We start from the raw sequence: 16,863 nt of genomic DNA, 5'->3' as shown, positions 1-16,863 counted from the left end.
AGGCCTTCCCGTGTCTCGGGGCCTCTCCCACCCCCCAGCCCTGGCTCGGCAGCCCAGGCCCTGTGCCCACACACAGCCTGTTGGTTGAAGAATCAAATTTATTATTTTTAATTATTTTGATTTATCAAAGCAGCAGCTACAATCATATTAAACCCACTTGGTTCCTTGGCATTTAACAGATACAGCTGCCGCAGGACGCCCCCAGACTCCATAAAACACCCAGCCAGTCCACCTGCTCCCCAAGGGGAGCACCCGAGGCCCTTTCTCCCAGAACCCCAAACCTTCTGGCCACCAGGTCCCACCTGCCCTGCCAGGGGCACATGCAGCCAAAGTCACTGAGGGGCAGCTGGTGGGAAAGGAATGAGCTGGGGCGGAACCACCAGGCACCTTAGGCAACACCATGGCCCCCAGCCTAGGAGACCCCCGTCCAGAGTCCTGACCCCCCGGGAGGAGAGCTGCCCCCAGCACTGCCTCCTCCTAGCTGGCATTTTCGGGGCCTACACCATCCCAGGCCTGCGAATGGGCACTCAACGTAGGTGAGCCAAGCTACCGCTCAGACCCCTGCCCAGAGGAGGGACCACTGCCCCCTTTTTGCTGGGGAGCGAACGAGACTCAGAGAAGGGAGGCACACACTTGTAAACACAGCCAGGCCCGAGCTTAAACTGGCTTGCACGGAAAGAAAAGCCTTCCGACCACGCCTCACTGCCTTCCCCTTCCAGCCAGGAGCAGTGTGCCTGTGGAAGACGGCGGAGAAGAGAAAGGTCCGAGGTTCCAGGCGATGGACCCAGGCTGCAGATACCAAACATCTAGAATCTGGGTGCTGGGGAGAAGGGGTCCTTGGGAGACAGCACGGTGGGGCAAGCAGCACCAAACCGACAGGTTTCTACAGGTGCCCAGGGTGCGAGGAGAGGCTGGCCCACCTGAAGGGCGCAGCGCGCAGGGGTGCCGGGCCCAGCCCTAGGGTTCGGCCGGTCCCCGGGAGTCCAGGAGCCTGTGGCACAGTGAGGCCAGAGCTGGCAGGGCAGAGGGGGCCTGGGCACTTCAGAATTCAAAGCAAAACCACACAGTAAGAGCACAGGGGGTCCCTGTAGGACCCGAAGGGGTACCCCCAGGGTTCAAGGCCCCCCACCCTGTGAGGGCAGCTCTTCACCCCTGGGGGGTGCGGAATCTTGTGAACGTGGGCAGGGCTTCTTGGGGAAGAAGGATGCAAAGGCACAGGGAGGCAGTCCCAACACCAGAGCTCTGACTTCCTGCACAAGAACTACTGCCAGCGGCCACCGCAGCAGGAGCCGGACCCCCACTGGTCCCCACTGCCCTGCCTGGAGGCCCTGCAGCCTGGCGTGAGGAGCTGGGCTCTGGCCGCAAGCTCTGACCCTAACGGGCACCACTGGGCATCTTATCTGGCCTCTTGGGGGTTGCCTTTCCTTATCGACTGAACATGTGCAGTGATAGGGCCTGTCTCAGAGGCCTGTGGTCAGGATTTGGGGAGACGGTGAGTGCACAGCTCTTAGCACAGTGTCTACACACTTTCTATGTGCAAAACGCGGTGGCAGTCCTCGTCAGGATCATCGCCACCACCATCACCATCACCTAAGCACCTCTCTAACCAGGATACAGCAAGAGGGATCACGACTTTGGGGCAGGCGACGGCACAGAGACTGGGAAGCCAAGCGGGATGTCGCTGACCAGCCTCCCTCCTAGGCTCCCGCAGGAGGCTGGGGGAGCTCAGAAATGTCTGGGGGAGGCGGTCCCTGGTGCCTGCCCAGAGAACTGAACTGGCTGACAGAGCCAACCAGGACCTCGGACGTACGGCAGCAGGGGGAAACCGGGATGACTCGCCTATCAAAAACTGCACATTCGCTCGGCTTTGCACCGGGACTCATGCCCTAATATGGGCCCAGCAGCTTTCTGGGTTATTTCGAGTGTGTGTGATAATGACTCCAGGCTTTGCTTCTGCTGCCTCCAGAAAACTTTCCATCTGGGGAGGGGGAGGATGGCTGGCAAGGAATGGGAAGGGCACAGGGAGGCTCAAGGTCAGAGAGTATGTAGTAAGTGGGCACAGCTGGGTGGGCCGAGGGGCAGGGAAAGGCAGGAGGCTGGAGGGGCGGGCTGACCCAGGTGAGCGAGGGGGGACAGAGGCCTGGGCGAGGCAAGCCAGGGCTCCAACTGCCCACTGCCTGCTGCCCTGGGGAAATGCTCCCAGCCGGACAGCAGTGGGGCCTGCAGCCCGCCTCCCCACCCACAGCTACTCCGGTGGGGATCCCTTTTGCGCAGGGGCCGAGCTGGGCTCCTGGGCCTCGGGCACCTGCTCATTGCCTGGGGGCCCCTGGACTCCTGGACTTATTTCCGTGTCAATGAGCTTCTGCCCAGACTTGGCCCGTCAACGCCAGACCGCACAGGGTTAACTCCGGACGGGAGGGACTGGCTGGCTTCGCCTTCACTCTACCTCAATTTCTACTTGCTCCCATCACCTACCTCCCCCACCCCCTGATCTTAGGAAAAAACCCCATCAAAATAACTATTTTATGTCTCCAAATATGCAGATCATTTTCTTTAATGAAAGATGCTTGACGTCTCCGATCCAATTAATATGCAAATGCAGGAGAGGATTTATTTGTGACATTCTGTCTGGGTGAGAGAAAACAAAAAAGGCCTGTTAACCAAAACACTAATTGCTGTGACTGATTGTCACATATCATCATTTTCATAGGATCTCCTCCATTCCGGGCTCTCAGGGAGCTCAAACCAGGACACATCCACGCAGGCATCAAGGAGAAACAGGGCACCCGGCTACCTGTCGGTCCCTCCCTGCCAGACCGGCTTCAGGGTCAAGGAGGCTGGAGGGTCCCACTGGTCCCGGTCCCGTGGGGTTTGCCGCCAACCTCCAACAGAACTTTGCCAGCCCGTCTGCCTGCCCATGCCACACTTCACCACGCAGGCGCTGGCCCACAGACCGGAGGCGGGGGCTCAGCCTCCTCGGATGTGACAGGCTGCAGATGCACACCCTCGCACCTCGAAGCAGCACAGCTGATTTGTGGTCACCTGTCCCTGCCTCCGATGAAGCAGAGGCCTGTCCCTGTTCGGGGTCAGGAGGGCCTCCCTGGGTCCACTCGCTCACCACACTTCACTCTGCTCTCTGCTCTCCCCGTTCACACTGTATCTTACACCATGAGGTCCTCCCGGCACAGTGAGAGAAGCCACCGGGGGAAACTGAGGCATGGCCTGACATTCTCTCCTTAAGGTGACACAGGGAGTCTGCGGGCACGCGTGAGGGTCACCAGGCAGCCGATGCAGCTAGGGACACCTGCATGTTCACCCACCACCCACGTCACCAGACTGAAGTGGGCGGGTTGGCTGTCGTATCTCCCCTGAGCCACTCAGACCCCTCAGGGGGCCCGCAAGGCTTCCCTGGGGAACCGAGGGCTGATGGGCACACTGCTTCCCAAAGGCTGAGGGGAGACAGGAAGAGACATGTTTTGCTCAAGACACGAGGTGAAGGAGAAGAGGGTGCTGGGTGCCATGCAGTCTCCTTTTCAAGGCCATGGATGGGAAGAAGGTGTGCTAAAGCAGACTTCCTTCCCACCCGGGGGCTGGCAGATGGCCTTCAGGGCACAGACTTGGGGCCCCAGTAGCCTGGAAGGCTCATCTCTTACTACTGGGGTGCAAACATTCAGGGTGCTCAAGGCAAACCTCTTCTACCTTCCCGTCTCCTCCCAGGAACTCCCCTGGTTTCTAAGGACATTGAAAACTGGGGGTTGGCAAGCCAGAGCAGGCAATGCCAAAGAGCCACCGCGGCCCCTGAGCCCCTCCATGGGCGCGGGGCCCAACCGAGGGCACAGGGAGGGGCTCTGTACCCTCCAGTGGAGGGTTCCAGTGGAACCCCAGACACCAAGGGTCAGCGGCTCCGACCTAAGTCAGCCCAGGGCTGCGGGGCTGCCCCTAGTGGGGCGCAGTGGTGGAAGGAAGGCGGACACATCCCAGACGACTCTCACCTCAGCCATCCCTGTCCCCTGCCCTGGTGCAGCTGCCTCCCTCCGGCAACTCCGCCAGGGGCCTCAGGAAGCGCTGGCGCCGGGACAGCGCGGGGCAGACACTCTCCCCCCAGAGGCCTGCCCCCGCACCCCAGGAACAGGCTCAACGGGATGCCATGCGGGGGAGCTTGGACGCCTTCCGGGAAGAGCGCAGCCCTGGCACCCGTCCCGCCGGGAAGGAGGTGAGCTGGGTCTGCCACTCTGTCTGCCGCTCACCTGACGCGCGCCCACGGTGGCCTAGCACCAATGGGGTGAGCGTGGGCGCAGACGGGAGGCGCATCGCGGCGCCAGGAGCCAAAAGGAGAAGGTGGGCGGCTGGGGCGTGGCAGCGGTTGGCTGGTCAGCTGAATGGGGCTCCGGCTGTAAACGGAGGTTTGCAGGCCCCCACCCACCTGTGTGGGATGAGATGAAGGGTCCCCATCCAACACTGGGCCTGTCTTGGCCTTGAAGCACTACCTTCCCCTGGCCCTGCCTGCCATCCCTGGCTGAAGGAGAGGCCTTGCTCCTCCTTAGCTTATGCCTGCCCTGCAGGTGCTCCCAGCACAGCCCATGGGGCGCTGGGGTTCAGGGGACATCCGCGTGGTCCCTCTGTGCCGTGACTTTGAGCCCCTTTAAAACCAACCCATCTGTGGGTTAAAACCTCCCATACAACAGAGTGAGTGACCAGGGTTCTGAGTGGTCTATTAAAGCGGGATGCCTGCCCCCAACCCCTCACCCCATCCTTCCTCCGGTGCCCAGCCTGGGGGCAGAACATGCCCCACCGGACGTGGCAGCTCTTGGCGTGGAAGGTGTGACGAGCAAGGTCAGGTCAGGCTAGACCAGCTCCAGGCACTGGGCGGAGAGGCCCTGGGCCTTGCAGGTGCCAGTGTCAGGGCTCAGAGGGAAGGCCAGGCCCCCGGGCACTGAACTACCAGCCTCCTCTCCCCCTCAGCCTTCCTGGGCCCTGCGTCTCCCCCTTGCTCTTCCCTGTGCCGCCTGCTCCCCAGATGCAGAGGTCTAGACCACTTGTCCAGGTGTTGGTTTCCCCCTCATTCCCGCTGCCTGCAACCCGGCTACTCTCGTAGTCAGCTTCCTCTGGCCCCCTTAGATGGCCGCCCCAACTCCACACCGCCTCAGAGCTGTGTGCGCCCCAACCCCAAAGTCCTCCCTGCCCTGGGCCTGCGGGTTCTTCCCAAGTCCAAACTGAGTCAGCACAGGTCAGCCCCAAACCCACCCCAACCTCCAGCTTCTGTCCACGTCTCCCGGGCCATTCAGATTCTTGGTGGGTACAGAGTCTAGAAAGTTCTCCCAATGCAGGCCTTGGAGCCCCAGGCACTTTCAGAGAGCAGGAAGAGTCCCCTGCCATCTTTGCTGAAAGGGGTGCACGGCTAACAGCGCACGGGCTTTGAAAATGCCCCGGCGCACAATCCGCAGGGGTACAGCCAAGGCCACGTGGCCACAGCCGGACTGTCAGCAACCAGCAGACCGGTTCCCACAGCCGCGGCCCCCTCCCCAGCACCAAGAACCTTTCTGAGGAAATCAAAGTGAACACAACTGTTACCAAGTCACTACTAAAATATTTACCAGCCTGGCGAAGTGCCGAAGGTGCTTGGCACCAAGTGTTTGCTTATTTACGAGGCTGTTTTAAAGGGTAGAAAGCAAAATAAGGTAACCCGAGCTACAGAACCATGGGGCCAGGTGGCACCGCCCAGCTGTCAGCTGTTACAGGCACACTGGGCCCTGAAACGACGCTGGGGGGGACTCTGCAGAATGGGTCGGAAAAGCGGGCAGGCAGGCCTGGGAGCTCTGGGGTAGCCCAGCCAGCAGCGGGGGGGCCTGGGCAGTGGGGGCAAAGAGAGCGCTCCAAGTTAGAGGCACTTCTCCCCTGGCCCAGACTATTGGGGGTGCACGGCACAAGCCCCCACTCGGCCCTGGGCTTCCGCCTCCTTGCTCAGAGGAGGGGTGGGGAGGGCACACGATGCCTTATCTAGGGGGGCCCTGGTCGGGAGAGGGGAAGCACAGAGGAAGGCGGCGGGGGGGTGGGGCAGGGGGGGCAGAGGCTGACATACGGGGGACATACGGGGACCTGAGGGAGAAAACACACTCGAGTTTCTTCTTCTTCCTCTTTCTTTGAAGTTCCCTTGTGGTTTGAATTTAATTTTGATTTTCTCAACTTTAGCAGATTGAAGTTGAAATAACCTACAAATTACTTAATGTGTTGTAAATCTGGGGGAATTCAGGAGTAATGGGGACCACATGTTGGCTGGGAGGAAGCCCACAGAGGGCTGAGTGGAGGCAGCGCAAACACGCAGGTGACTGCCGCAGACAGGCACTCTGGTTGCCCACACTCCCTGGAAGGAGGGAGCCCCGGCTCCCCTGCGGGGGTAGGGGAGGACTCCTGCGCCGGCCAGGGAGCCCTGGGCGGACACCGAGGGACCATATTAAGACCTTGGACTGACCAAGCCGCCGCCCGGGGCGGCCTGGTGACCGTGGACAGGGGGCAGCCAAGTAGGCTGGGTGCCAGGCGCCTGCCAGGCCCCTCGGCAGCGCCAACACCACTGTGCTGGCCCCACTCCCCTCCAGCCTCCCGATGCATGTGTGTGGCTGTCAGCTGAGCGCCCACCTCCCTCCTTCCCCCTCCCGCCCTCCCTCTCCAGCAGATTTCTCTCAAGTACTAAGCCATATGGTTCCAGTTAAGCTCCATATTTTTCCTTGTCGATTGAAGAGACACACTTTCCTCTTTGCCAGACAGTTTGCAGATTGCTCTGTTGGCTCAATTTCTTATTGGATTTCTCAAAAAACCTGACATTTTAAATTAATTTACAGCCACAACAAAAAGAGTTCAGAATTTTAATGGTGTTGTAAGTAATTTTTAGGTAATCCACTCCAGATTTTGATATTAACCTTTGAAACCGGAGTTCATTCAGCTACTATGTTACAATACCCAGTCAGATTCCAGGCCTGGGGGAGGCCCAGCTCGGGTGGGAGGCAGAAGCGGGGTGCTGGGGAGCCCTTTCTATCAGGAAACCCCAGAGGGGTGCTGCCCTGGGAATCCTGGACCGGTGAGTGACAGAGTGACAACGGACCGGGAGGGGATGGCAGGGAGCCAGTACTACAGCAAGGCCGGTGTCAGAGTACATGCGGGGCACCCGGAACCTTTCAGAAGGACCCGCTAGACTCGGCAGGGGGCAGCATGCCCAGGGCCCCTCTGCGGCAGAGGCTCCACCTCAGTGCACCAGGAAACAATAATGATGACAGTAATAATAACGACGACAGCTAACATTTGCTGAGCGCCGACTGCCTGTCAGACGGTGTCTTCCAGGCTTTGCATACGTCATCTCCCTGACTCCTCAGAACCACCTATGGGGTAGCTACGGTCACTATTACCACCACCACCACTACCACCGCTACTACTAATCAGTGGCATTTATGGAGGGCGTCCCCAGTCCTCCTGGGCAGGGCAAAGCCCCTCACCTCCATCCACTGCCTCACCCAACGGCCACAGAAACCCTCGAAGGGAGATACACTGGTCACACCCACATTTTACTGAGGCGGAAACGAGGCCCCAAGAGGTGAAGTCAGGTCTCCCCCGTTGGGTGGCGACTGACGGGGTGGGGGGGCTGCAGCGCCGGCTCCCCACCTTTCTCTTGCTCACCCCACGCCTCCTTTCCCCTTTCACGAAACACTACACGGTGTTTATCACTGGCCCTTCTGCCGGAGAGAGGTGGGGGGCAGGTGTGGCCCTCAGGCTGGGGCCTGCCTGGGACGCGTTTCTTCCCGGCGCTGCCTGGGGCTCGGCGGAAGGCCGCAGGCCAATACGGACAGAGGAAACTCCGGGCACCGGGAGCGCAGCCCTCGCCAGCGTCTTTACTAGACTCTGGCACTGAATGGCCCCTGCCTGGGTGCGGTGCCAGCTTACTACACCAGCAGATTGTTGGCATTCCTTTCCTGCAGGAGCTTCCCAGGGCTCCCAAGAAAGGAACTGCAAAGACGGGGCCCCAGCCAAGGCCGCTCCAGTCCCTGGGGGTCCTCACTCCAGCAGGACCCCCCTTCCCAGGCTCTGAAGGGATGCCAGAGAGAGGCCGGACAGCAGCTGCCCCGAAGCTGGGCCGTCTTCCCCTCGACTTGAAAGTGGTTCAGGGGGTGAGTCAGCCCCTGCCAGATGCGCCGAGATGTCATGTAAACAGCATGGGGCCTCGGGCCTGCTTCCCACTGCCCAAGCTAAGGCCACAGAGAGAGCTGATGGCCGGAGCGGGCAGGGAGGGCGCCCAGAAAGGCTTTGGTGCGCTCACATTGGAAGTGAATGGAGACCAAGAGCAGGTGAGTGAGAGGGACCGAGGACTGAAGTGAAGGCAGAGAAGGGAGCCTGGAAGCCAAGGTCAAGCCCACGGCCGGTCAGGAGGGGCAGCATGGACAGGGGAAGCGAGAGAGCGACGGGCACCAGGTAAGAAGGGTCCAGGCGGTTCCAGGCCTGGGTGAGGCTGGCCACTGGGGTGTCAGGAGTGACGGCAGAGCTACGAGACCCATATCCTTCAAGCTTAACCCATGGCCCTTGGTACAGGAAGTGGTCCTGGGACCCGGTGCTCTGCCCAGGTTATCTGTCGCTCAGCACATTCACAACTGTTCCTGGTTCGTGCAGGGCCTCAGAATTCCAGAACAGACATGGCCTCACTCACTCACACTCATGAATCCCAGCCCCAGTGTCCCCAGGGGCCTAGGGATTCACTGTGACCCTACAGTGTCCGAGCTGACACCAAGCCGAGACCCACTCTCCGGAAGGTTCTGTACTCCAGGGCCTCCTTCCTCGCTTCCCCTCAGGCCCCACGTCAGATTCCTAGACTCCACAAGTGAGAGACTCCCTCACAGCGTGCCAGGAACCAGGACAGAGCTTCTGTCCTCAGTCCACTTCCACGGTGAAAATCGGCCTGAGTTCTTGGTGACAGAGTACCCGAGGCCCCAAGAAGTGAAGGCTCGGACGGGAAGCTGGCCTTCATCTCCTTGCTGATCAGAGTTCTGAGAAGGGCCAGGTGGCTGCTGCCAGGGCTGCCTGCTGCCCATGCCCAGGCCGTGCCCGTGCCCAGGCCGTGTGGGCCTTGGAGCCGTGGAGCTCCTGGCCAGCAGCCAGACAGCACGTATTAGTGTCAGGGGCAAGGTGGGGGAGGATCTGGGCGTTCCGTGCCCCCGGCACCACGCCAACACGGGGAAGTCTGCACTCACCCCTGGCGGGAGGCCACGTGCCCAGGGAGTGGGATCTGCAGGCGTGGCACCGTGTGACCAGTCCTACCACCGCTTGTCACTGTGGGCTCCCCCTGACATGTCGCAGGGTAGGTCTGCTCCTTCCTCGAATGGCACCGAGTATGGGGGACCTCAACTGTCCCCTTGGCGCCGTGCCCACCACACACCGTGGGCCATCCCCACTGGCACCAGGCCGAGCTCGGGAGGACTCAGACTCGGCTGGACTCCAGCTAGCCTCCCAATGGCGCTCTCCCCTGGCCGGAGGCCATCCGCCGGGCATCTCTGGGTTTGGGCCCATGCGCCCATCCATCCACTGTGGTGACCCAGCGCTGCCCTCCCTCCCACCCTGACCATGTCCCATCGTTTTATAGACACGGGAGAATGCCAGGAGCCTCTGCAAAGTGAGTTGCGACACACGCACTCTCTGTAAAAATGGAAAGCGAGCGTTCTTCCCCTCCGATCACTGGGACAATCCCGTCCAACTGATTAAATTTTCATTTGCGTTCCAACCGAGGGAGCAAACCCCAGAAACTTTCTGAATGGTTGCCCTCCCCGGTTGTCTGCTGGCCTCTCACTCTCTCTCCAAGTCTTTCTTTCCTGGGCTTTCTTTTTATTATTATTATTATTATTATTATTATTATTTTATTTTTTTATTTCCCCCTCTTGGTCAGGTTAAAGCGCTCCTGAGGGGTGATTGACGGGGGTTGCCATGGAGACCCTGGCTTGAAAAAAAGCCTCCTTAGTTGCCAACTCTGTGTGTTGTTGTTTTACAACTGTGACCGACCGTCACATGAGAGGGGGGACAGCTGGGGGCCGGGCAGCACAAAGGGGAATGGCTTTTTAATGGAGTGCCTGGCCAGTGCCTGAAGACTCAATAAAGCCTTGCTGGGAAGTGCCCTCGCTGGGCCCGGCCGGCACACGGGGCGCCGGTCCTTTGTTCCTAGGGAGCTGGGATGGGAAAGTTGGGAAAGCCAGCCGCTGAGGGGTGAAAACAGGAGGCCTGCCCCCACCGCTCACCGACAGCCACTTTCCCTCCCTCTCAGGACGCCCCTATGGAGGGGACAAAACCCAGTGTCTCGGACAGGCTGCCGTGCTGGGGGAGGTGGCTGGGAGGCAGCTGGGAGAAGGGGAGCCTCTGGCTCCTGCCCCCGCCCCGGCCCTCAGCATGAACGCAGGTGGCGGATGGGAAACTGGGCCACCTCGGGCGGGGGACAGACACTAAGAGCCCAGGCTCAGGACAGGCCTGCGCCCTAAGGGGCAGCCAGAGGGCTGTGGTGGGTTCCCTGGGGGAGGACAGGACTGCAGGGGGCGCCAGGAGAACTCGGGCCTCCACAGGTGCCCCTGTCCCTCCCCGCGGGCTGCTCACGAGGGTCCTCTGCTGTCTCTCCCCACGGGCACCCCAGCCGGCCTCACCCCCTCATGGAGGCCGGGGGAGCCAGGGGCAGGTGCTGGATGAGGCTGAGAACCCAGCCCTTTCAGAGGGCGGAAGGCAAGGGCCACAGTCTAACACCCCTCTCCAGGCCTGACCAGAGAGAGAGACAAGGGACAGGGACGTGGCGGCAGAGACGGTGGGGAGCAGTTCTCCAAGTGTGCTCTGCAGGCCTCCAGGGGCACCGAGGCCCTTTCAAAATAACGCTAAGATGCCATGTGCCTTTTTGTGGCAGTGACATTGGCATTGACAGCGCAAGGGCCCCGATGGGCAGGGCCCCAGCACGAACCCCAGCCCTGCCCAGTAGCCTCTGCTTCCTCCTCGCCACGCGCTTTCAGTCTAGAGAAAGCCATGTTCGCCTAAGGACGTCCTTGATGAAGCTATAAAAATGGTTAGTTTTTATGAAATCTTGACCCTTGAATACATGCCTCTTTAATATTCCAAGGGACGGAAAAGGAAGTACATGGAAAGCACTTGAGCCGAGGACCGCAGCCCAGCGCCCGTGGCGAGGAAATGTACTCGGGTGACCGAGCCGAGACCGAACCAGCCGCTTTTTTCTTTTCACGGAAAAACCAGCCATTTTTACTTGAAAGAGCAACCGACAGACATACTGTGATTTTTTTTTTCAGATTTGAGTGTTTGGCAGACATTTACTCAAAAGTGAACAAAAACTGTCGCTCCAAGGGGGAAAAAGAAACCGACGATATTTGTCGCGAGTGATAAAATCTGAGCTTTCAAGTGAAAATCAGACTTTTGGAAAAATATCTGCCCCCGTGAGTTAGACAGAGTCCTGAAACTTCACAGCTTTTCTGACGAGGCCCAGGGTGATGCTAACGAACGTCGTTTTTACAAATGCCACGTAGTGAAACGTGTCAGCTTAAGTCACTCTGCGTTCCTCCGTGACTCAGTATTTCCCAGGGGACACATGTGCGAGGCCCCACACCCACGCGCCGGGGAGTGATTCACTCAGAGCGCAAGGCGGACCCAGGGGCTTTTGTGGGACGGGGTGCGCAAAGCTCGCCCATGGGGTCTCGGGTTCTCCATCGCAGCAAACCTGGGAGGAACTTCCGCCTGCTGAGTTTTAGTGTAGTATCAAAGAGCAGTGGCCGAAGGTACCCGCCGGGGCTGTAAAAACCGGTCCCTCTCCAGCCCCCCATCTGGGGGAGGCCGCGGAGGCCACGGTGTTCTGTCCAGAGCGTCCCCTCCCCCCCAACACCAACCACGGCAAACCCACCAGCGAGCTCTGGCTGCAGAGGCAGGCGGGGGAGTCCCGGCCGTTCAGGCAGATGTTACAGAAACTTGCAAAGAATGCAAAGCGGTGCCCCTGTTCTCACTCCAATTTTGTTTTGGAACACACCGTTTCATAAAATAGGTTCTTCACACTAACGTGGAATGGGTTCATCCCGGTTTTTAAAGGAATTAATACATACGTTTAATTAAAAAACGCTCAGTTTTAATTTCTAATACAGTGCCCATCGGTAGATGTAACCACATAGGCTTAAGTCACTCTGGGGTCCCGAAGACTCGTTCAGAGGGTGAAGGGGTGCTGAGACCAGCCTGTCTGAGAACCACTGGCTTAAGGCAGCTGGAACAGAGAGAAAGAGGATAGATTTTTTTTTTTAAACCTCACCCAGGGACATTTTCCCATTGCTCTGAAGAGAGAGAGAGAGAGGAAGAAAGAGAAACATTGATGCGAGAGAGAAGCACCAGTTGGCCGTCTCCCATACACGCTCAGGCTGGGAATCGCGCACTGCCGGGCAGGGGGATGGAACCCACGATCTCTAAGCTTCGGGAGGATACTCCAACCGACTGGGCTATGCCGGCCGGGCAAGAGGGTACACATTGTCATGGCTAGTGGAGTTAGGCTCAGCAGAGATGATTCTCTGCCTCCACAGCTGGCCTTGGACTTGGCCAGGAGCTGCCTCCCCAGCACTGCCAGGACGTTTGAGGAAAATCACACATCACATCTGCCGTGAGAGATGCGACCCCCAGCAGCACGGTGGCCTGGGAGGGCACAGGCTGAGGCAGGGTGAGACGGTGCTGGCAGGCAGTCAAAGGACCACCCGGGGACCCTGAGTGGGCAGAGGGAGAGGGAGAGGAGGCGGTCACTTCAGCCCATGGCTGGAGCAGGGTCTGGCCCGGTAGGGTGGCCGCCCAGGATGCGGTGCCAATAACACAGCTCTGCACCCCACTGCCCCACCAGAATGTAGAGCTGGTGGAGGGGTGCCCAGGAATGTGGAGCAGAACAGGGATTCTTGTACCAGTGTGCAATTCACAGATGCCCTGGGCCCCTTCGCAGGGACGTGTTAATTGCCTTCCCCCTCGGGTCCCCCTGGGCAACCAGGCTGGAAGTGAGCAAAGGCCAGCTCCGGCTCACTGCGCTCTGTTCTGCCTGCGAGAACCAGCGGTCCTCGGCTCCCAGCTCGTTCTAGCGCACGGATGTGGAATTTTCCAGGAAAACTTCAAAATTGCCACTGAAAGGGGAAGACATTTGAAAACTGATCTTGATGAGAAGAAAGAAAAGAAGAGGCAGGCTGGGTTTCCCAGGATGCCTGGAACGCAGGGGTCCGGGGATGTCCAAGCCCAGGCTACCAGTGTTCATCTCCCACCCAGAGTCGCCAGGATAGCACCCAAACTTGACCTAGGGCCTCAGTCAACCCGCCTCCTGCGATTGGAAGTTCAGGAATCCTCAGGCCCTGTGGCCTCTGCTGAGCGGTGGCCCCAGACGTCCAACCAGCCCGTCTATGTCTAGCGCCCCGAACCCCTGATACCCGGGCAGAGGCTCCTGGGGCAGCCTCTTTCGGACACACCTGTGGGCTTGTGCAGTCCACAGGCTGCCGCTCCCGCGCTGGGGTCCACCAGGGACGAAGGCAGGAAGCCCTGCACTCTCCCAGGTCTCTGTTCTTGGACACGTAGTGGGGCCACTGCCGCTCAGATGGCAGCGCTGTGGGAACACGGAGTTAGAACCCAGGTGATCTGGGACGGTCAGGGGGAGGAGGTGGCAGGCGGGGGATGTGTTGAGAAGACCCAGTACAGTGCAAGCAGTAGGCACCTGGGCTCCGGGACAGGCTTGGGTGGGGATCCCACTATTCAGCTCTGTGATCTCAAGCCTCAGGACCCCCCTCCCCCATAAACCACAGATGAAATTAGCACCTGCCTCACAGGGTGACTGAGGGATTCAGTGCAATATCCAGGTACAGAGCACCACACAGGGCTCAGCATACACTAGGCACTCAATAAATGTCAACAGCTGTATTTACAACCATGCAAGGTCCTGTTCTCACCTCTGACAGGTGCGGCCTGGCCAGACCCCCGGTCTTGGCCCTCACCAGGCAGAGCTGCCAGACCCAGTCAGGAGTACACAGAGACCCCTAGCCCCGTTGGCCTCCGACCCGACCCTCTCCACACATCGGGCACACCCGGTGCGGGAAGGGACGGTCCCAAGGCCTGTCTAGCGGATGACAGGTAGAGGTGGCAGCTCTCTGCCTCCCCTGGGTCTGAGCAGTGTTCAGGGTGACTCGGGGTGGACCTGAAGGTGTGCATCGGCCAGCGCAGAAACTCCACGTCACCTGGCTAGGAAGGAGCAGGGGAGAAAAATCCCACGGCCGTGCCCTCCCCTGGAAAAAAATTCTAGCAAACAAAATGCAACGACATCTTTTTATTTTGTTTTTTTTGGGTAATTATACTAAAGATGAAAAACTCATAATAAACATCTCCCAGTCCCCACCTGCTAACAGTAATTATAATAGACTCAACAATAAATGGTAAAGCAGGGCAGAGCTGCGTCTCGGGGAATTCTCTAGGGCATGTGGATTAGCTCGGAAAGCCTGAATGATTAAAATACACTAATTAAAATTTTGTGTTCCTTGGTAACTCGTCTGCCTGGGCCCCTGGTGTTGGCAAAATGGGAATTAACGTGACAAAAGCAACACAGAGGGTTTTTGTTTTAAATAAAGAAAAAAAGGGAGAGAGAGAGAGAGAGGGAGAAGGGAAGATCTATATAAACAAGTTAGACACCAGGAAAAAAGAAAGATGAGGTGTTTTTCTCCTTCTCTAACTAGAGCACCTAAATGCACAGGAATGCGTGAGGGAGAGGGTCCCGGCCCTGGAGGGGAATCCCTTCGCCCGTCCTGGGCTCCTGTGAGGGGCAGGGGGTGAAGCGTCCGGGGGCCGCTGGTTAAAAATAACTAGTAGAGAGAAGGGGGTGGGAGGAGGAGAGGTGGGGGCAGCAGGTGCCATCCGGCTTTCCAACGACATTCCTCTAGGGCGGGCCGCCGGCCCCCAGCTCCCTGCCCCACGGCCAGCGGAACCCTGGGAGGACGCAAGGGAGCTTCTACCCCACTGCCGCTGCACAAAAGAAATTGAACACTTTTGAGTTGCCCTTAGCAACCTAATTGCATCAGTACATTGCACACAGGAGCCAAAGTAACTGAATTTTGATGAAAAGACGGCGGTAATTTACGGCATCACAAAATTAGTTGTCATGGCGACGGGTTAATTACATCTCAAATTAACAATGCAAGTGTGGTGAAATTAAATATAAATCATATTTTCTGCATAAATTATAGGGGTTGATTAGACCGGGGCTCTGGGAGAGGGAAAGGTTGAGCCGCCACGGGCCCCAAGCTGCATTCTGAGCTGACGAGAGAGGCGCCTGCAAACGCGGGCGCGGATGGGGAGCCCTTGGAGGGGACCTGGGACCGGCGGAGTCAGGCGCCGGGGCTGCCGGGGCTGCCTCCCTCTGCTCCTGCTGCCACTCGCAGGCAGGCTCCGCCGGCTCCCCGCAGCGCCAGGGCTGTCCCCAAAGTTTGCTTCTGTTTGCATCGAACTTTGGCTGGGGGAGGGGGTGGGCGGGCAAGAAGGAGGGATGCTGATGCCGCTCGCTCCGCTGAGCGCCAGGGACAGAAATTCTCCATTCGCCCATCCCAAATGGCTTTCAAGATTTCTGTGCCCTGAAGCCCTCAGAGGACCCGCCGCAGATGGTGGGCTTAACCTCGCTCTCTGCAGTTAAATGGGGTCAAATGGCTTCCAAATCACAGGCATCTGTCTACCAGGAGGCAGGCCCTGTGCCACCGACAGGCTAAGAGCACTCGGCCCGGACCATGCTGAGCGGGCCGCGTGTGTTGCGGGTGCCCGGGGTGCCCAGAGGCAGCAGCTGCTGACCACCAGCACTGGCGGGCGCATCTGCCGCAGAATATGTTGCGCCAGCCGGCTCTGGTCAGGCAACTACACTACCGACGTCCCTTCATCCTGCCCGTTTGACCCTGCCTCCCTAAAATGGGCGAAGAACCGCAGAGAGCGCAAGGCAGAAGCGACGCCAAAGACCGCTGTGTCCATCTCTCCTGGGCCTCTGCCTGGCCATACGCTATCTGAGTCCTGGGAATACAGAAGGAGGCGCTGCTGGGAAGTGGACGATGCCCCCATGTGCCCACACCCGGGTCCCACCCACCTGCTGCTGCTGGGCAGCACTGAACAATCCCGTACCCCATTCAACTTGGCCTCTGGGGACCCCTAGATGACACGGCCTCCCCAGAAGGCCCTGCTGATAGGTGCTGCAGAACAGTCCCTCTCGCCTCCCACTCCTGGCCCCGGTTCTCAGCGTCTGGAGGACGCAAAGCAGCACTCTCTCTGCCCACAGACGAAAGTCTCATTCACTACCTGGGCAAAGGGATCTTGAGGCGATAAACCAGGAGTTCCAAACTTTCGTGAGCAGAGAATCACCAGAGCAGCTCATTAAATCTGCAGAGTCCTCAGGCCCTTGCTCCCCAGAGTCGGATTCCGGACCCGGAGAGACCAAACCCGCTCCAGCAGGGACTGTGGTACAGGTCGCCCCAGGCCCACACTTAGAAAGCACCGGCAACACCGTTAAGGATCCCATTCTGCAGATTTGGAAACTGAGTCCTGGCGAGGTTAAGTGACTTCGAAGACAGGGCAGGGTTGATATGCACGACCACCCCATCCCATGTAATGCCCCCTCTCAAGGCTGTGTCAGGCAGCAGGCCAGGCCTCATGGGAATACAAGGACCGAGGGGCCACAAGCTTGTCCCTGACCGAGACATGGTCTAGTGGGGCTACCGAGAAGCAGGTAAACAGCTGCAGCCCAATGTGTCCAATTGCTCATGACGGGACAGGATCACGGGGGCACAGGGGCAATGGAGGGGGCAACGAGAAGATGGGGCCAGCCCAGAG

General features: G+C 59.1%; 1 protein-coding gene across 3 annotated transcripts in view; it reads right to left on the bottom strand.

The window, feature by feature from the left end:
* Positions 1–16,863, bottom strand: part of CASZ1 (castor zinc finger 1) — a 145,966-nt gene that overhangs the window by 76,808 nt on the left and 52,295 nt on the right. The gene's annotated exons all lie outside the window — the stretch shown is intronic.

The sequence above is a fragment of the Sturnira hondurensis genome, unplaced genomic scaffold, assembly GCF_014824575.4.
Source record: "Sturnira hondurensis isolate 20B ecotype Veracruz unplaced genomic scaffold, ASM1482457v3 Scaffold0004257, whole genome shotgun sequence".
Taxonomy (NCBI): Eukaryota; Metazoa; Chordata; class Mammalia; order Chiroptera; family Phyllostomidae; genus Sturnira; species Sturnira hondurensis.
This window is presented reverse-complemented; position numbering and strand designations above follow the sequence as displayed.